General features: G+C 41.8%; 1 protein-coding gene across 2 annotated transcripts in view; it reads right to left on the bottom strand.

Annotated features, from left to right (window-relative positions):
• LOC125430856 (limbic system associated membrane protein) overlaps positions 1-22,034 on the bottom strand; it is a 576,886-nt gene that overhangs the window by 211,958 nt on the left and 342,894 nt on the right. The gene's annotated exons all lie outside the window — the stretch shown is intronic.

Genomic DNA, 22,034 nt, shown 5'->3' with positions numbered 1-22,034 from the left:
ATTGGACCACTTTTAGTTCAAGTTTGCCTTGCTTTGTATCATTTTTTTCGGTGCTCTATTTGATCACTAGCATACAAATACCCCTCCCTCCATTTCTAAGTGCTGGGAATGATTATAGCCCTTTTTAGTTGTTTTATCTTGGTAGGCAGCAACCACAATGCATACCACCCCCTAGTCCTCCTGATATGCAAAGTTTGAATAAACAGTGCAAAATGTATACATTTTCCATCTGTGAATTAATTTTTGATGATGTGTGTATGTATATACTGAAGAAGTACATACACTGAAAAACACATATGCTGATCTATTCACACATAATGGTGATCATGTATACTACATGCTCCCATTATCTATGGCAGGTGAACCAAATTTGAACATCCAAAATAGAACATTAAAAGAATGTGCTAAAGGTACTACCCTCAAAGACACCATCTCAAGTTAAACACTTTGTTGTCCTCCATGTGACAGTTAGAATATGTGAACTACAGAAGGAGCATATCCCTCATCTCTACAAGGAAGCCCTCCCCCCAGCAGTAATTTGCTAGACAACTCAGGCATGGGGAAAATTAGCAAAAATGTCTGCCTTATGCTATTATTTCAATTTTCTATCCTATGATCAGTTTGTAAGCAAATAATGACAGAAACTCAAATGGAAACTGAAAAGAAACGAAGGCAGAATTGAAAGTTAAAATAAAATTATAATTTTAGCTAACAGTATTTATCCTTCACATGCATACTTAAGCATAAGTTTCTTGCTTAGATAAGAGACCTTCCAACCAGACCTTGCTATTCAGTTGGGGGGCAAGACAGAAATGGTGAGGAAAATGGGGTAGGGATTCAGCACAATCCCAATGTATGGTGGCTAGGTGCTTCCTGGTCACTGGTGGGCTATGTGGGGTAGGGTTTTCAGATAGTACCAAAAAACTGCAACTGGTACAGTAGCTAATTTCAAGCAGACAACAGGTGAGTAGGAAGCAGTACTGAATCCACCTGATTATTCTTTCAAGCAACCACTTCTCTCATTCCCATTTTTTTCTCAATGGGCTGCAAGACCAAAAACAAATTCATCTGTAGAAAAACTGACCTAGATGACCCAAGCTAGCTCGATCTTATGAGATCTCAGAAGCTAAGCAGAACCAGTCCTGGTTAATATTTGAATGGGAGACCACCAAAGAAGTCCAGGGTTCCTACACAGAGGCAGGCAATTGCAAATTAACTGTGCATTTCTCTTGCCTTGAAAACCCTACAGGATTGCCATAAATCAGTTGCAATTTGATGACACTTTCCAACACCACACCACCACCAAAAAAATGGCAGGAAGGAAGAAGAAGAAGAAGAGTTTGGATTTATATCCCCCCTTTCTCTCCTGCAGGAGACTCAAAGGGGCTTACAATCTCCTTGCCCTTCCCCCCTCACAACAAACACCCTGTGAGGTTGGTAGGGCTGAGAGAGCTCCGAGAAGCTGTGACTAGCCCAAGGTCACCCAGCTGGCGTGCGTGGGAGTGCACAGGCTAATCTGAATTCCCCAGAAAAGCCTCCACAGCTCAAGCAGCAGAACTGGGAATCAAATTCGGTTCTTCCAGATTAGATACACGAGCTCTTAACCTCCTACGCCACTGCTGCTCCTCCCCCCTCCACATTTGGAAGTATTTGAAATAAGGGGACAATGGGTATAGAAAAGATTGAGTGTTACTATCTTATCTTGAAATTGCTTATCCCACTACATAACTGCTCAGCTTTATAAGGCCATGGGTCTTCAGGCAGAATACTGAGTGTATATATATGCACCATGCACACCCACACATCTGTGTATTACATTTTAATCTTGTCCTTCCTTCAAGGAATTCCAGGTGGTATACCCTCTTCTGTTTAAACCCCACAACAATGCTGTGAAGTAGGTTTGATTGAAAAAGAATGACTGGCCCTGGAGGAGCTTCATGGCTGGCTGGGTTGTTCTAATTCTAGAATACTCTCTGCAGGTAACAGCACTCAAGGATGTGCCAATGCAATTGGTCAGAAAGTTTTAACCCCTCCCCACCATGGTTTAGTTTGTGGTTAGGGTTGAAGTATCTTGTCTGCTATGACAACAAACTGAATTTGCTGTGAACTCTTCCCCAACAATGCATATTTTTGCTTCAGAATCTGAGCTTTTACTTCAAAGAGTCCTTGTGATTCCATAAATAATCCTGAAAATGTGAACTGAGTGCAAACCAATGCAGTGTGTGGCATGCCAATACTATACTTAGATTCAGGAGTATAGCTGAGTAAAGAAAATGTATGCAATATTTGCTTAGCTCTTAGAATTTTGCCAGAGCTATGAGTCAGCTTCCCAAACTCTGAACAGCATGCTTCTTGATTATTTATTATATTTTTATCCCTTTCTCCCCAACTAAAGCTGGGCTCAGAGTGTGAATTTATTTATTTATTTAAAATGTGGGGGTGGGGGAGGCATTCACAGCTTGTGAGCTTTGCTAGCTGGCCATGGCTGGAAACAGATGTCTGTTGGTCTGATCCAAGAGAGCTTTAAAAAAAAAGGCCTGTTATTCAGCAGATCAGTTAGTTGAAGATCTATTGTACTTGTGACAATGTAGCCTCTAGTTCCTATCTGAAGAGTTGTTCATGATCAATATTCACACTTCCAATATATATGTGGGAAGAGAACACTGTCAGTTTGACTGGCCTTAAATTCACACTGGGATATGCTGAAGACTGTTAAAAAGCATAGCAAGATGAGAGTTTATCTCAGTCAAGCTTGCTAACCAGAGGGTGCAGAATACGTAACGCACTGCAAGGAAGGATAGTTGAAGAGTGAGACTTGTGATGAAGAGCTGAGAAACAAGAAATTGTGTAAATTAGGGTGAGAACTCAGAAGAAACTTCAAGACCAGAAAAGAGCTGGGCATATTTTGAGGAACAGAGGTGTGAGAGGGGGAAAGAGTGTTAGAAAGGTTGGGTGGCTAAAGTCAGAGGAGCAAAATATGTACTGCTGATCATGGAAACAATGGGGGAGAAGACACAGAGCTGAATAAAGGAAGATAGTAGAATAAAGGGACAAAACTGGAAAGTGGGCCTGGGTTTGTAAAGTATTTAGGGAGGGAGGAAAGCTTTGGTATTCTCCTTATGAGCTTTGATATTCTCCTTATGAGTTGCAGAGAAATGAGTCAGAATGTGACTGTGGTCTAAGTACAGACCTTTACAGGAGCATTCTGCCAGTTGTAGTTGCTACTGCCACTCCTGAAAAAAATAAAAAGGGCAATAAAAGGTGGCAGGAGTGGTACCAGCTAGACATTAAGAATTTTTTTTTTACAGTGGGAGTAGTTCAGCAGTGGAATTGGCTGCCTCAGGAGGTGGTGAGCACCCTCCCCCTCTCTTGCAATCCTCTAAGAGCAGCTGGATGAACATTTGTCAGGGATGCTTTAAGCTGGTTCTGCACTGAGCAAAGGGTTGGACTAGATGGCTATATGATTCTACCAGTGGTCTGAATTTCATATGATAACTTCTGTAGGCTTTTGATATGTGTTGTACTACACTGGCTGGAAATGGCTTGGGGAGTAGTTTGGGATTTTCTACCTTAATTACCAAATCAAGGGAGCTACTGAAGATCGTCTCATATTTTAGGATTCCTGTATTGACGTCTCTGAAAACTACTTGTGGACACTCTCTGCGGTGACTGTAATCAGGGCCTGATTAAGCTAGTGCAAGGCCTGTAGCATATGTTATAAGGGGGGGCTACATTTAAATAAATGCATGTAAAAACACGAATTATTTACCTGCATAAAGTAATTCCGTTTTTTTATTTACTGTACAGCAACATAATACAACAAATGTCTGACACTTCAATGATATTACTTCACCACACCTGTGCACCACACCACAGCAAGACGCCAACGCACTCCTGCATGCAGGAAGAACCTGCATGTACCATGCAGCATTCAGCTCCCCCAGTATGTAAACAACAGTGTTCCTAGATTGTGAGAATACAGTGAGATGCCGATTTCACCAGACCGCATCCTAACGTTTAGTGTGGGACCCTTGAAAATGTTGAGCCCATGGCACACACTACTTTTGCTACTAGGTTAATCCAACACTGATTGTAATGCTTTGAAGTCACTTTTCATACAGTTTGACTCAACCCCATCTCTTTGCCAAAACAACACAGTTCTAATGGCTGTTGGCTTCCACACAGATAGTTTTGCCATATGGAGCCCCACCATGCTTTTTACCCGCTTCTGCATAGAAACTATGACACTTGAATAAACCCTGGGAGATTAAGAAGCAGCTTGAGCCTCCCCTGGGCAGATATATTATTTTTTAAAAATTTCTTGTACCTCAGGCTGAATGGGCCTTAATGCCTTAGGCCTATAAATATATGGCCAGCTGGCACCCTTATAAGCCTCCTAGGGAAGCTTCGCTCATTTTAGGAACAGAAAGACTGTGTGCTGAAAGCAACAGCCTTTGAATACATTGGTGAATTAAAACACATTTGAATGTCACATGTTCAAAATCTGGAGCTGTCCTTAGCTCTGAATCCTTCTGGTCAGGATAGCAGGGCACTAATAACATTCAGATGCTGTTAATTTTGAAGGTGCCAAGTTACTGTATTTTAAAAAAATATATATAGGTGTCAGCAGCTTAATTTGCAACAATAGTGCTCATCACTCACTTGCATGCAACTTTTTAGAACAGTCTTAAATTGGGAAGACTTAAAAGCTGTACTCAGACGAATGATGAGCATTGTGGCACAGTGCAGAGAGAGATGTGGACGGGTGGCTCCATGGAGCGCTGGACAATACTGTGAGATCAATTCAGTCAGCACACAGAATCTGGCAGTCCAAAATCAGATGTGTTGATGTAAAACAGTGGAAGTGTGCAAGCTGCCACACTTCCAATTACTTTCCACCAAAAGAACCACATTTGCTTGCATCCCCAACGTGAGGCCTACATCTCTGGGAGGTTTGACGCTTACTCATTTCTCTAGCAGCGGCTGTTTCAAAATGGAAACCAACTGCAAAGCACAGTCCCCACCAGACAGAGGCCTAACCCACATTCCTGAAACACGGAGCAAATGCCTTATTGAGCAACAGTGCTCAGAAAAGTGGCACATGTAGTTTCTAAACCACTGAGAATGGCATAAGACATTAATCTATTAAATGTGCTTACAAGCTCCGTTAAGTCAGAATATCATACTGGAATTGGATTAGAGGATTTGGTTCCTCCAGCGGTGTGGTTTACTGAAACACCAACCAAATGATTGTAAACACATTTGAAAATATGGACTGTGTAGTTTGATTATAGTTGTATAGATTCAGGCCAGAGTCAACAGAACCTAAGAACAAAGTACCACTGGTTAGACATAGAGGAGGATTAGCCATTATGGCTAGCGGTTCCACAGGTTGATGGCCTCCCCGCCATCTGGGCCAGGCCAGCCAGCTTATGGCAAGAAGGGCCTGAACAAGGGAGGCGGCACCCTGTGCACCCAAGCCCCACATGGGATGACTCACTCAACCACCTGAATCCCGTATAGTGCTTGAAAAAAGGTCATCCAGCCAGCTACATGACTGGCTGTCTTTTCCTCCATGCCTGCCTCCTTTAAGAGGATGGAGCTGAGGCAAGCCAAGCCCTTTACACCTCCCAGTCTCTATTGCCTGACAGAGTAGAACTGAAGAACACATCAAGTATTCAAAGGACTAGATAATTTCACAACTTTTACCCTCTGCTTATTTCAGGCCAAATGCCATAGTGTAAAAGCAGCAGCAGTGGCGTAGGAGGTTAAGAGCTCGTGTATCTAATCTGGAGGAACCGGGTTTGATTCCCAGCTCTGTCGCCTGAGCTGTGGAGGCTTATCTGGGGAATACAGATTAGCCTGTGCACTCCCACACATGCCAGCTGGGTGACCTTGGGCTAGTCACAGCTTCTCGGAGCTCTCTCAGCCCCACCTACCTCACAGGGTGTTTGTTGTGAGGGGGGAAGAGCAAGGAGATTGTAAGCCCCTTGGAGTCTCCTGCAGGAGAGAAAGGGGGGATATAAATCCAAACTCTTCTTCTTCTTCTAAAAAAAGGGGGGGTATCTGGGTCAGTCATTAATGATATTTGGATTGATTGAGGGGAGGACCTGAAATATACCGGAAAGCTGAGTGATGGGCTCCCCATGGTCTTGGAAGAACCACAGGTAAAGGTGCTACAATCCATTGCCAGAACTTTCAGGAAAGTGGAAGACAACCTGTCTCTTTATATCGTATCTAGCCCTAGTGATTTTCAAGCTCTGGTTTTCATGACAGAACTGCTCAAGTTGATGCAAATGATAAAAAGAATGAGACATGGAAATATTCTAAAATCCCCCAGTGCAATCAGTGTTGCACTCAAGAAGAAAGCGAGTGATTTGTTTCCACAAAACATTAGCGTGTCCCTTAAGCACCAACTGTACTTGTAACAAAGGGGGAAAACATCTTCAAAAACACATGCAGTCATAGCAGCTGCTCTAAGACACATACCCTTGTTATCGACAACGGCTGTCATCTCTGAGAGGGTCTCTTGACACTTCCTGGTTTAACATCACTCCAGTAGCTATGAAAAAGGGCTCCTAAATCTTCCCCTGCAAGATCAATTTGATGAAACCTTTTGATCCCTGGGCTCTTTGTCCATAAATGTCAAGCGCCTGAGTTAAAGGAGTGCCACCTCTCGGCTTCCCATTGCTTTTGCCTCTTATCTCTAGCGCACTGTTCTTTGCACTCTGACCTGTCACTCAAGGATATCTGAGGGGGACAGAATGGGAAATTTATTGGGAATTCCCTGGCAGGCTGATGCCTTGGAGGGCTGCTGGTAGTCAGGAAGAAACCCAGGCAAATCCCAACACCTTGGGGACTACTTTCATGGTAAAGACAGGATCCAATCAGCAATTGAATTCTCCTGCACTGCTGCTCATCAGAGGGTGAGCCAATGCCTGTGAATGAAACTATTGGTGCTGATCAAAATTGGCTTGCCCCAAGCCATTTTCAGTTCCCAGTTCCCTGCCCGTCTTGACGTAGTGGTTAAGAGCAGGTGCATTCTAATCTGGAGGAACCGGGTTTGATTTCATGCTCTGCCACTTGAACTGTGGAGGCTTATCTGGGGAATTCAAATTAGCCTGTGCACTCCCACACACGCCAGCTGGGTGACCTTGGGCTAGTCACAGCTTTTAGGAGCTCTCTCAGCCCCACCCACCTCACAGGGTGTTTGTTGTGAGGGGGGAAGGGCAAGGAGGTTGTAAGTCCCTTTGAGTCTCCTACAGGAGAGAAAGGGGGAATATAAATCCAAACTCCTCCTCCTCCTCCTCCCTTCTTCTTGTTCTTCTTCTTGTTCTTCATGTTCTTCTTCTTTAAAATGGAGTGACAGATTCCTGGATGTGAAATCCACCAATGTCTATTAACCATGATCAGTTAAGGGAACTTCCACATATAGAGGCAGCAAAACTCTGAATATCTGAGGAGGCAGCATCAGGAGAAGTCTTCAGCCTCTATGCCCTCTTTGTTTGGCTTCCAGGGCAACTAATTCATCGGCTGTTGTCTGAAGTAGGACACTGGACTGTATGGACCACTGGACAGATCCAGCAGATAATGAATGCCGTGGACCATTGTAAACATCTGAATTTATGTTCCTATCCATTCAAATTCAACAGCTTTCAATCCTTCTTGGTCCATTTCTGTTACTGATAATCGGGACGTCAACATCTTGTTCCAGTGGCAAAGTGAAAAATGGAAGGAAAGGGAGAAGCAAGGGTAGCAGCAGATGAGCATCTATTTTAACACCAGACAATTTTGCAATTGTTCTACTGACAGGGCCCTTTGGTCAGAAATATTTCACTCATTTTCACGAAAGCGTTGGGCTGGTCGGTGCATGCCTCAGTTGGAAACAACAGCTCCGCAGGGCTACTGCCGTATGTGAACGATGGTGGCAGCCTAAGCAGTTATGCCATTCAGAAATCTATTGAAGTCAACAAACATGGAAGGGCATAACTCTGTTTAGGATTGCACTGTGAGTCATTACAGATTAAACATTACCAAACAGAATTTTCCAGTCAACTCATGTCAGCTCAGAAACAATGGTTTTCAGCTGAATGATTTCACACATTCTGTTATATCAAGTCATCTAGGTACTTGTGAGCCAGCTCTTCCTCTCAGAAAAATAAACATCCTCTCTCATCCAGTGATTTTCACCTTGGCCCTTTCCGCACAAACCTTTTAAAACTTTTTGAGGCAGGAAATAAAATGTTTCCTCCCTGGAGTTCTCCATTGTTTTACCCCCTCTGGATAAAATGTTTTGAAAATGTCTTCAGTTGCTGTAACATCTATTGAAAATGTTTCCCACATTTCTCTGCTCCTCTTGACTTCCTCCTACATTTTCTGAGCTCACCCAGTTCCCTTTGATTGTTTATTTACAGAATTTCTCTGTTTGTTCTTTTATTGGGAGGGGGTAATCTTTGAAACATTGTGTGCGCAAGGAGTATAGAATGCAGCATGGGTCTGTGAAACATTTAAGCATCAATTCAACACATAACTCAAAAAAGGGGGGATCACGTAATAGTGCCAGGAATCGTCGTGTGAGGGTGAGTACAGACATAAAGGGCAGGGAATTGAAAACATTTTAGAGGACTTGTGTGTGGAAAGGGCTCTTATTCCCCCATGTACACGATAGTGTTTGGCACACCGACCACCTGCTTTCAGGTTCTACGCCAGTGATTCCTTGAGGAAAAGAAATCATCTGGACCTTTGTAGTCCCCACCTATAAGGGCAAGCCATTAAAACCTCCATCTGAAAAAGGAGTTTATAGCCATGAAAGCCTCTGCAGGAGCTTCCCAATTAAGTCTTGAGAGTTGTAATTTCCTTGTCCCTGGCTTCTAATTAGCAGCATTTTGCAACAAATACAAAGAAACTAATCAGCCCCCAGGTGAAGATTAAAAAGGGGAGGTTCTGTTGGCCATCATATACTGGAATACACCTTGAGCAGTTTTGGAGCTGACACCTTGCCTGCTACAATTAGCAGTCCCTTCCTACGGCAACTAATTGGCAGCAAATCGGCCTCATTAGTCATTGTTAAGTTAAAGTGAATGAGAGGAGACTGAGGAAGGAGGGGGGATTTAAAGAGGGGGGCTGAACTGGTAAATAGGACTGAGTGGCTAATTTTCCTCTTCCCTATGCTGCAGGCTAATCACTGCTCTTTACACCTATAACAAGAAGCAGCATGATGCCGCTCCTGTCCACATGGGTTACAATCTAAGCAAACTCTCCAGCCCTTTGGGGGCAACGCATGCAAATGTCCCTGAATCACTTTGAAGAGGCAAAATGCTACACAAGCAGTCAATTAAATTTTGCATGAATGCTTTTCTTGCATTTATGATAGTTAAAATCTACTCACAAGAGTGGCAGCCATCGGAGGTCAATGCAGTTAGCTACAAAATCCAGGCTTTCAAGAAATGCATCGGAATAAGCAACACTCACAAGTTTTACCACAATCTGACTTACTAACGACCCCCCCTTGTTTGTTTTTAATTGCTTGTTTTACGTATGTGTTCAGTTTTTTTAAGTTGATTATTGATGGCTTTTTAATTAATGCAGGCTAATCACTGCTCTTTACACCTATAACAAGAAGCAGCATGATGCCGCTCCTGACCACATGGGTTACAGTCTAAGCAAACTCTCCAGCCCTTTGGGGGCAACACATACAATGTCCCTGAATCACTTTAAAGAGGCAAAGTGTGTTCAGTTTTTTTAAAGTTGATTATTGATGGCTTTTTAATTGTTGTGCCTTAAGAATCCTAATTGGGCAGAAAGGCAGCATACAAATGTTAAATAAATAAATGCATAGGATCTCCTTTCCAAATTTGTTAATTCTTCTTTAAAGAAAAAGCAGTAGGAGTGGAATAAGCATGGAAATAAAGGCAAGATTCAGAACAGAAAAAAGAAAGGACTTCTTCTCAGGACAGATAAATAGTTTATGGAATTCCCTTCCCCTCTCCACAACAACCACCTTGTGAGGTAGGTGGGGCTGAGAGATTCCGGAGAGAATTGTGAGGTAGGTGGGACTGAGAAATTCCGGAGAATTCAATGCCATTGCTTGTGGTGATGGTCACAAATTTAGATGGCTTTACAAGAGAATGGAGATAGGCTTATGAATATTTGGAAAGATGGCTAACTTGAATGTCCCTCTCTTTGAACTACTGCATCCCTAAACTCCAGTTGGTGGGGGAGGGGCATTGGTGAAGAAAGAGCATCACTCCATGTCCTGCTTAGGTACTCCCCGGTAACATCTGGTTGGTCCCAGTCAGAAACTGAATGCTAGATTTAGACAGACCTTTAATTTCATCCAGCAGAATCATCCTTACATTTGTTAAGGAATAATTTTTAAATTCTAGTATAGAGAGCCAAGCAGAGATATTGAAGATCACAGGAAACCATAGAAACATGGTGAGACAGCTGCACTGACAATAATTAAGCAATGGTTTTAGTAGTTACTCTGATGTTAAACAGGCAGCCCAATCCACAGCTGAAGACAGTTGGGAACTGTGCTGCTCCCACATTGCTGCCTTCAAAAGACTTTCCAATGGTGCTGGGAGACAGAAAATATTTTTTTTTAAAAAAAACACTGCCAGAAAGCCCTCTGAAGGGCTAAATGGACTTACACCACCCAAAAGGATGATTTAAATTGGAGAACCGGGCTGCAATATAACTACCCTCAAAGCTGAGGTGAAAGCCTCCTGGAATGCCCTGGGAATCCCTGCCCCCCCCCCCCCCCCGCTAGTGTCCAATCAGACACAAGTGCAGCTCCATCGTGGCCCTGACTTCCAGGTTTTGCTACTAAGGAGCTGAAGGGCATTGGCTGTCGTCACCTTTGCCCCCTCCATCACCAGTGGTGCTTCTTGAGCTGGCAAGAGGAGGCAAATGCATTGGTGCAGCAGCCCCACATTACCTCCACTACTCACTTCACCCCCAATAGGATTGCACTGTGATCCCTTGCTGACTGCTGAAAAGCAACAAAATATGTGGCTTGATCAACACTGAATCAATGCATGCTTGACAAATGCAGATTAAAATAGAGTCAGAAACGGTGCCCTAAAGCAACCTCTCCTGGTCTTTGGAACCATGACCGCTTAAAGTTGTGGGGACCTGACCTGTATATATGTATGTGTTGTCAAGTCAAACTGACTTATGGTGACTCCAGGAAAGGTTTTTCCAGGCAAGTCAGAAGCAGAGGTGATTTGTCATTGCCTACCTCTGCAGAGCATTCCTTTGAGGTTCCCTATCCAACTATTAACTATGCTTAACTTCTGAGATCTGATGAGGTAGGCATTACCATGCTGCCCTCCATACTGGCCTGTAAGAGACTCCTTCCGTTTTGACAGTCCTGGGTCCACTGCATGCCCTGATTGATTGAAGGAAGGGGGAAAAATAGTTTTCTTCTTTGTCCAGTTATTGTGAGGAGGAACCAAAACTGTAAGACATTGAAGGGACTTTCCAGAAAAAAATAACTGAAAATTAAGTAAATCAAAATTGAAATCATGGGACTTGGGGCCTTGTTGTCTTTTAAGCAAGACAGCAACTAAGCACTTTCTTACTGCTCTTCTGTTCACACTTACTTAATCATACATTTACTTTTTATTCAGTTAACACATACAGCCATGCATCATCAGTCCAAAATGCACACACAAAACATGTAACATTCACCTGTGTCAAATCTTTTTACATGTGTTTTTCACACCTTCCTTTACTTATACACTAAAAATCTACAAAAAAATTGCATTTGGCCTTAGTATGTCAAGATTTGCTTCGTATTTTAAGATTCTGTTCAGCTTCTTAAATACCATTATGCCATATGTTCAGGGTTCATATCTGGTTTCCATTAATTACAATGGAAAGCACATTTCCATCAGTCACTCCCTCTGCCCTTGCATTGGAGAGGAAATTCTCAATGATTGCCCACATCATCCTTTGCAAATGTTCAGAAGATACAAGAAAACCTTCTGGTTCAAGCAGCTAAAGAAAGGTTAACACACGTCTACCTCTTTTTTCTCCATGTCCACTGGGAAGAAATTGTTCAGAGATTGCAGCCTTCACCCAGGGGATCCTCCCAAATTACAGCATGACCATCAGGCTCATTTTATAAGCCATAAGAACATAAGAGCATAAGAACAAGCCAGCTGGATCAGACCAGAGTCCATCTAGTCCAGCTCTCTGCTACTCGCAGTGGCCCACCAGGTGCCTTTGGGCCACTTTAATTCTCTCACAGAGCAGGCACAAAGCAGCATAGGGATGAATTTTTCCCTCTCTTCCTTCTGTGGACATGAAGTTGGAGTGCTAAATGGAAAAAAAAAACAGGGAGTACTAAACTCTGTACACATCAAGTCAATCGGCACATACATGATGCCTCCTGTACTAGCTTTATTCAGTTCAGCATTTTACTTTCAGCCCTTCTTTAATATACCATATATACTTGTGTATAAGTCGAGTTTTTCAACATATTTTCTGTGCTGAAAAAGCCCCCCTTGACTTATATGCGAGTGAGGTGTATTTAAAAAAATATTTTAGGGTTTTTACTTTGTCGGCCACCAGAGGGCACAGGTTTTAGGCTAGTGGCACCAAAATTTCAGGATATCATCAGATGACACTCCTGATGATACCAGCCAAGTTTGGTAAAGTTTGGTTCAGGGGGTCCAAAGTTATGGACCCCCAAAGGGGGTGCCCCATCCCCCATTGTTTCCAATGGGAGCTAATAGTAGATGGGGCTACATTTTGAGGGTCCATAACTTTGGACCCCTTGAACCAAACTTCATTAAACCTGGGTGGTATCATCAGGATAATCTCTTGCCAGGTTTGGTGATATTTGGTTCAGGGAGTCCAAAGTTATGGATCCGCAAAGTGGGTGCTCCCATCCCCCATTGTTTCCAATGGAAGCTAATAGTAGATAGGGCTACCCTTTTGAGGGTCCATAACTTTGGACCCCCTGAACCAAACTTCACCAAACCTGGGTGGTATCATCAAGAGGGTCTCCTAAAGATACTCTGAAATGTTGGTACTGCTAATATAAACATTCCTCCCCTGACAGGTTGTGTGAATGTTCCTTCTAAAATGACACCTGCCATGTGCAATTTTAAAAATATGTACACTAAAAATAATGAACTATTCTTTTAAAAAGCAGGGTAGTTTTGAGTCATAGTGAACAGGCATGTTCATTCCAGTTTTTATTGTAAAACCCATTATTTAAAACCCTTCCTTACAAAAAAGCTAAAGTTTTTGTACTTTTATAGTTATTGTTGATACCATATTGTTCTTGTTGACCCTCTTTTCCACTTACAGAGCTAGTTTACTGTTTTTCTTTGAAATAAATATTCAAAAACATTTAACCTACTGATGCCTCAATTAATGTAATTTTATTGGTATCTATTTTTATTTTTGAAATTCTTATCAGTAGTTGCTGCATTTCCCACCCTCGACTTTATACACGAAGTCAATAAGTTTTCCCAGTTTTTTGTGGTAAAAAATTAAGGTGCCACTCGAATTTATATCTTGAGGGCTTAGATCTCTATACATCAAAGTATATATGGTAGCTTACTAATTACAAATTGGCTGGTTTGAGGAAAATCATACACTTCACATGGTAAAAGGAAGGAAGGCATAAGCTTGACATATACCCAATGCTCCAGTTATATTAAAAAATACACTTGGCTGTTTCTTAATTTATTCATAAATGGACTTCATTTGCATACAGGAAAACATTCAGAATGAGTCCTCAACATTTTTGAGCCTGTGGACTCCTTGGGAATTCTGACATAAGGCAGTGGATGTAATCACTAAATGGTCACACACAGATATGAAATAGCTTACACTGAGGGTGCTAGGGCTTCCTTCATATATGCCTCTGCCTCATGTGGTAGCCATTTTGTGGCTGCCCACACCTATGTCAGAATTCCAAAGATACCGACAGGTTCAAAAAGGTTGGGGACCCTTGACAGACAGGGATTGCCATGCTCATATATATGACTTCCCAAACAGGGCAAATAATACTTGTCTCAGACTGGGCCAGCACGATCAGGAAAAGGGATAACTGGTACTATCTTGTATTATAATCCCAAACTCAATTAGGGAATAGCAAGGATGTGATTTACAAAGGAAAAATGATGTGAGCATCTAATCTTCCACTGTCTCATGTATTGAAGCTTCATTTTCTATTCTTTCACCACCTTTTTGTCTCTTCACCCACCCAACTGCAACAGGATGAAACTAGCAAAAGAACTAGTAAATGCATCTAATTGGCATATTGCACTGATGTTTCAGGGTGGGAAATTCAGAGGGGGGGAAATGCATTTGCATTTAAAAGAATACATTTTATGGCAGGTGCTTTGCTTGCCTCAGTGACAACTTATACTTAAGTGATCAACAATTACAGGTATATATTAGCGATGTTGCCAGTGATCATAATTCCTTGGCTGGGAATACAAATTTTGGCAGCTCATAATTGTTGCCTGAAATCTAAGGTGAGCATTATGCCCTAGAGAGCTTCAGTTTGTATCTTAATCAGTGAATAAGAGACAAAAGTGCTGGGTATCCCTTCCTTTCTCCCAAACTTATCAAGAAGCAGTGTTACAAAGGTGTAAGTATGCTCAGACCTAAACAAGCATTCAATGAAGTGATGGATTGTTTAAAACTTGCTTGTATGTGTTCACAGGAACAGGCTACTTGTAGCCTTCAGAAGCTGATTCCCAACAGATGATGGATCAGTTGGAAATCAGCTTCTGTTCATTTGCTGAGGAAATGTGGTTATATACCTGGCAAAGATGGGGTGGGGTGGAGGAACAGGAGCTATCTGCCAGCAAATCAGAGCACAACACTATCTGCTAATAGACCTTAAATCTGCCATAAGTTATCCTATTGCCCTTACTTTGTTTCTGCTACTGAGGTTTATCAAGGTTTATCAATATTAAGTTTAGAACTTAATATTAAGCGAATTCTTATATGCAAATATAATATATCTAGTTTATGTCAATCAAAGGATTGAGTGATTTAAAGTTTTGGGTTTCTACAACATTTTCAAATTCTAAATATACTACTACTTATATTTTCCTATACCTTCCTAAATAGATTTTTTACCTTCTAAATCTATCATTCAATGGACAGAAGGGTGTAACTGTTTAAGATTGCATGGAGTCAAAAATTTGGCAGATCTAATTCTAGAATCCTGTATACCTAGGGGTAAAGCATCTCTCTGCTGAATACAGTAGCTGGTTTTAGAACTAGAATTTAATGTTGGAAATAGATACTTTTGCAAATACTATGGTCCAGAATACTCCCAATACAAAAAAACCCATACTTACCCACTGTGATTACAGTCCTAAGAGAGTCCTAGCAGACAATGACTGCATTCAGACATCATAATAAAGTACTCTTTATAAACCATGATGTCTGAATGAAGGTTGTGAACTATTAGTGGGGTGAAACTGTTATGATTTGCATAACTAATTTATTAAGATGTCTGAATAGAGAAAACTCAGTGCAGTAAGCTGCTCTTTTTACAGTCCAATTCAAAAAGGAGAGGCAAATGGTTCTGTCACCTCCAAAGAGGTTTGCAAAGGCACAAAAAGTAAAAAAAAACAGAAAAAAATCACCATCCCGCCTGCAAGTGTATACAGCCCAGTTGGTTGTGTCTGCCTTATTGGTGGTGTAAGTCTATGCTGGCAAAAGTGGGCAATCCAAGGCTGAAATGCCTGAGGAAGCACCCGTAGAGACACCCCCATTGGTGCCTGGGTGACACATAAGTGCAGAGGTTGAAAAATCTAATAACTATCCATTGATTTTGTGCTCTATTTGAATGTTCATGTTCACCGCCCTGAGCCCTTCGGGGGAGGGCGGTATATAAATGTAATAAATAAATAAATAAAATAAATAAATATAAATTATATAAATAAATTATATAAATATATAATTTATTATACTATATAATTTATTGTGCTATATTCTTAACAATAAAACACTATACATAAAAATCTCAATAGAAAATATACATTCATATATGAAAATACGTAGAATATCATTTACTACAAAATATATCAAAAACAACCACAAAGGCTCAACTTTAAAAATCAAATACACAATATCTCAGAATGTAACACATAAAAGACCTAAAAAGTCCTGACATGTTTCAATCCAATTGGATATATATTTTTAGACTTCTCAACCTTTTTGGTTCTTTGTTTTTTCAGGTTGGGTTGATTTCTTCCCCCCTTTTTTGGCTGCTGACATGCAAGTGCCCCTGTCACCAGCGTAGATATCATGCCGCATGGAGTGGCATTTATGCTGGCAATGGGGTCACATCAATTCCACAGCCTTTTTACCTCCCCCCCCCCACTTTCCGGATTGCACAGTCAGCGCCCCCCCCCCTTACAAAGAAAGAAGCAAAGACCAGCAAAAAACCCTTGCTGCTCTAACCACCTGTTTATTTATTAATTGTTTGGGGAATTTATATACAACCTCTCCGGAGTCCTGCCTGAGGTAACTTACAAGGCAAAAAGCATAAAATCATTAAAACATCATAGATAATCAATTTAAAAACAGAACAAGCTATAAAACTGAAGCCATAAAAATAGATATATCAACCTCTGAGCTCCCCCCACCCCCATAAAACAGATCTCAGACCAGAAGCTGACCATGAAACTGCTAAAAAGATAAAACTTCAGGTTTATAAGCTGGGTAAAAAAGAGCAGTTTTACCCTGACATCTAAAAGACTATATCATAGATACCACACGAGCCACAAGAACCTTCCAAAGGGATGCAGTGTGTGTACAGTATGCATCTATCATTAAGACTGTAGCTTAGAGGTAGAGTCCATGACTTTTGTGCTAGTTCTCAATTCCTGTTCCTGGCATGTTCAGTTAAAATAATCACTAGTGGCCAGAATGGTGTTGTTGTTGTTTTTTAACATGAGGCCTTGGAAAATTTCCACCAGTTGGAAGAGACAGTACTAGAACAATGATCTGGTTCAGTGTAAAGCAGTTTTATATGTTCACTGAAATTTGTTTTGTGAAAACTGCGCTTGTGGAGTTATGGTGTGTATTTGAGACATAAAATGGCAGCATGCTGGAAGGCATATTTTGTGAAGAAGTGGCAACAAATAAATGAACTTACTAAATATATAAGCATTCATGGAAATGAAGCTCATTCCTGCTGGAGTGAGGAGGTTTAGATTTCCCTATCCTCAACTGTAAAAACGAATGAACAACAACAACAACAACAGCAGCAGCAGCAGCAGCAGCAGCAACAACAACAACAGCAGCTATGAAATGAAGACAAGAATGTTAAAATGTATTTAAGCTGAAACAACGAAGGACAAGCTCAATGCCTAACATGGGCTATAGTCTTAAAAGATCTAGTTTAAAATCCAATTCAAAAAAAAACATGCACAATGAAGGAAAGCATGGTATGTTTAATAGCAATAATCTCTGGACATTTCTAGGCTATAAATTTGGTACCAGTCAGAGCTTTCTGATTAATATACTTAAAGAGGCATGCTGTGAATAGTGCATGGAATTATTCTTACTGCATGCTTAAATTATACAAAAAAAAGTGTTTACTCTACTAAATCCAGAGGATTAACCCCTAGGATACTGACTAATCCAAAAGGGTAAACAGTTTTTAAAAGTGCAACCATACATATAGGGATGGCATTTATGTTTAAAGTGGGCATTTGTGATGGGATGCTGTAGAAAATCCTAACACAAAGCCCTAGATGGAAACCTTTTAAGGCCAAGGATTTTAGCTAAACAGTCTATTTTGCCACCTTACTGTTACATATACGGTGGATTTCAGTAAATTTGAAGCATTCATTTAATAGAGAGAAATGCCTACATTTTTGGCCACTTTAATCTAAATATGACATTTTGTCTTTTTGTATGTTTATAACCCTTCCCCCAGTCATATTTTTGTATACATTTTTCTGACTCTTCTGTTTTCTGGTAGGACTGTAATGTATTAGCATGTTTTTAAAGATGTTTTCAGCTTATGATATGGCAGTGACTGCTCATATTATCTGCAGCTATTGAGACTATTTTATCTTTTTAACCTAGGTCTCCTCATATTTTCATTCATATGTGTTTTAGTAATTGGGTTGGGAACTGCCTCAGGCATTTTTAAACCAGAAGTGCAGGATATACATATTTTAAATAAATACATAAGTTCATCTCAGCCAAGCCCTGCATTTACAGTGCAATCATATGCAGAGTTATTCCATCTAAACCTAATGAAATCACTAGATGTAGAGTTGATCAGATTGCACTGCCAGGTAGGTAATGTTGCATAATTCCCAATTTTTTTAAAAAAATTATCAGCCTAGACAATGCAAGTACATGCTAGGGACTATGGAGACTCTCAAGAGGGTGGTGGAAATTCATGCTGTAAGCCATTGTATACGTTATGGTGAGGAGGAGGAGGAGAAGAAGAGGAAGAATTTGGATTTATACCCCACTTTTCTCTCCTGTAAGGAGACTCAAGGTGGCTTACAAGTTCCTTTCCCCACAGCAGACACCTTGTGAGGTAGGTGGAGCTGAAAGAGTTTTGAAGAACTAGCCCAAGGTCACCCAGCAGGAGTGCGGAAACACATCTGGTTCACCAGATAAGCCTCTGACACTCAGGTGGAGGAGTGGGGAATCAAACCTGGTTCTTCAGATTAGAATCCACCTACTCTTAACCACTACACCCCTCAGGAACAAAACAGTACCAAAGCTTTTTTCCCCCCAGCAGGACATTACTGGTGGCAAATGTAATGCCTACTTCAGCTCTGGGCTAAAGGTTTGAAGCTTTGAATAAAACCCAAACCGCATTCTAAACATGTGTGTGTGTGTGTAAAAATCCATAATGTTACAACTGACTTATGTCAACCTATAGAGGATTCAAAGCAGATGTGCCTTCTTCTGCATAGGATCCTTGGTATTCCTTGATTGTTTCACATCCAAGTACTAACTGGGACTGACCAGGCTTGGTTTCTAAGGTATGATGAGACTAGACTAGAAAGGGCCATCAACACATCTTAAACTTACACTGGGGATAAAAATTTATAGCCTTTTGGGGGCTAAATTCCATGAACACTTATGTCAACAAAACTTCTTCCTGTGGATGCGATTGGATTTATTTCCATGAACATGAGAAGAAAGTAGAAAGAAGTTCTAGTTGTTACTTTTTTGGAAAGGACTATCATATACTTTGGTCACATGATGGGAACACAAGATTCACTGGCAAAGATGATAATGCTATGAAGCTGAAGACAGTTGGAAAAGGGGATGGGGCAACATGAGATGGATTGACTCAATAAATCAAGCCACAGTCTTCATTTTGCAAGACTTGAGCAAGGCTGTCAATTACAGGAAGTTCTGAAGGTCATTAATTAATAGGGTTGCCATAAGTTGGGAGAGACCTGACAGTGTATAACCGACACACACAGATCTATGGCAGATTTATACCTAAGTTAAGCTCCTGGCATGTCCAGTTAAAGGATCTCAGGTTGCAGATGTGGGGGAAAACCTTTCTCTATCTGTGAGAGGCATTGCCTGTCAGAATATAGAATAATGAACTAGATGTACCATTGATTTATCATGGTTCAAGACAAGTTCAAATGTCCACATATATATGCAAAAGAAAGCCAGGATTTTCCTGTTATGAAAGTGGGGACAAGAAAAAGGGAATGCTTCTGTTTTGTATTGGAATGGGAAAGGAGTTTTTCCTATTCAGTTTCTTATGGTTCTACATGCCTGTAGTACTAAAAAGAGATAGTCTTGATGACATCTTGTAGTGATTTGCAGCCTGAATGCTCCTCACTTATAAATGAGGAACATTTAGGCTGCAAGCTGCAATACTTCCACATGTTCTTGTTATGTGTACCAATAATTACCATAATTATGGGCAAAGTAGATTCCGTATAGCCATTTTTTGCACTCTAGGCACAATTGGGATACTCACCAAATGCTTCACCATTGTCTCAACTGATTACAGTCTGATTACATTTGATATTGTATGGCAGATAAAAAGTCACATGATGCAAAGTTCGGTACTTTAGTGCACAGAAGTGACCCACATAAACAGTTGAAATCACATCTGAAGGGTAAGAGTCACACATAATTCAAATGCATGGCGACTGGTTTGTGGATGACTTCTCTGGAGTACTGTAACACAAGCTTGCAAAGATGGGGTCATAATTTTGTAACACTTTCTCACAGTTATACTCATGTGATCAACTTGAAACTATTCCATAGTATAAAATAGGGGGGGAAATGATAACTCTTATTAGACTAAAGAAGCAGGAGATCTACAAGGACTTACCAGAGGCATCTCATTGTCCCTCTCCCACTAATTCCCCTCTACTTCCCCATAAACTATTCCTTTTTCCTGCTTCCTTCTCTCCTTACCACTTAGCAGAAAACCTAGTTCATCTGCCCATCCATCCTCAGCCTTCCTTCCTGGTTGACTCATGCAAGTTGTGTGGTAGCAAGTCACCTGATGGTTGCTGCTCAGCCTAGATGCAATGAGTCCTTCCTCAAAGGCCAGTACAACCCTGGAAAGAGCTCTGCCCCTCTTGTCAGCTTTCCCCCAACAGAAATCAAGGTTTCAAGGCTAGCTATACTGTTATGGTTGACAGCATAAGTTTCTTAAAGCTACAGGTACTCTTTTAATTACCTTGAGGAGGGAATTAACCCACAGTGTGCTTTGTTTTTAGATTTCAGATGTTTATGCAGACTTGTGGCTTTTCTCAGGTTTATAGAAAGATCTATGTCCAGGGGCGAATCTAGGCAAACTGGAGCCCGGGGACAAAATCTGAGTTTGGTGCCCCCCCACCCCCACCCCAGGTATGGACGACCACCCTCCCCCACAACGACCAAACAATGATTTTTTGTACCAGCTCACAAAACACCTCCCACCACCAGCAAAACATACATGGCTTTCTCCCCACCAACTCTCTTTCCTAATTGTGTCCTCACACCAACCCTGTGAGGTAGGCTGCTAGCCTGAGAAACAGCTCCAAGCCAGTGCAAGGGGAATTAACTTTTAAGCATGTAAATCTCTCACAAGTCACCCCCTATCTGAAGGTTTACCAAGCAAACATCAGCATCATCTCTCACAAATCACCTCCTACCACCAGCAAAACAGGCATGGCTCCCTCCCCACCACTTTCCTAATTGTGTCCTCACACCAACCCTGGGAGGTAGGCTGCTAGCCTGAGAAACAGCTCCAAGCCAGTGCATGGGGAATTAACTTTTAAGCATGTAAATCTCTCACAACTCACCCCCCATCTGAAGGTTTACCAAGCAAACGTCAGCATCATCTTCAGTGCTGCTGCTGCTGGGCTCCCTGCTCAGCTGGCCTTTTCCTGTGCCTGCTGGCTTCCGAGTCATGCCACACTTAATTTAAGGCGAATAAGCGAATAAGGCACGCTGGGTTAGAGGGAGGGGAGGCGGAGCTTCCCAGTCCTGCTCCTGGGAGCCCAGTGGGACTTCTCCCCCGCCCCCTGGACACTCCAGGCCACCGTACAGAGTGGGCGGGGCTACGACAGGCACTGGGAGCAGTCGGCTGCTTCAGTGCCTGCTTTCTAGGGCTTGCTCAATCCCTCCCTGTGTAGGATGTTTTGGCGCCCCCACGTGACCTCAATCGATGCGCCCGGGGACAAGGGGTACCCCATGTCCCTAGGCAGGAACGCCAGTGTCTATGTCTATCACCCCAGTCTCTGGATTTAAGCATTCAAAGATGATGCCACAATGATGATTAGATACAAAGAAGAAGAAGAAGAAGAAGAAGAATTGGATTTATATCCCCTTTCTCTCCTGCAAAGACTCAAAGGGGCTTACAAACTCCTTTCCCTTCCCCCCTTATACCAAACACCCTGTGAGGTGGGTAGGGCTGAGAGAGCTCCAAAGAGCTGTGACTAGCCCAAGGTCACCCAGCTGGTGTGTGTTGGAGTGCACAGGCTAATTTGAATTCCCCAGATAAGCCTCCACAGCTCAATCGGCAGAGCCGGGAATCAAACCCGGTT

Source organism: Sphaerodactylus townsendi, linkage group LG04 (genome assembly GCF_021028975.2).
Source record: "Sphaerodactylus townsendi isolate TG3544 linkage group LG04, MPM_Stown_v2.3, whole genome shotgun sequence".
NCBI lineage: Eukaryota > Metazoa > Chordata > Lepidosauria > Squamata > Sphaerodactylidae > Sphaerodactylus > Sphaerodactylus townsendi.
Note: the sequence above shows the minus strand (reverse complement) of the source record. Positions and strands in the feature narration are given on the sequence as shown.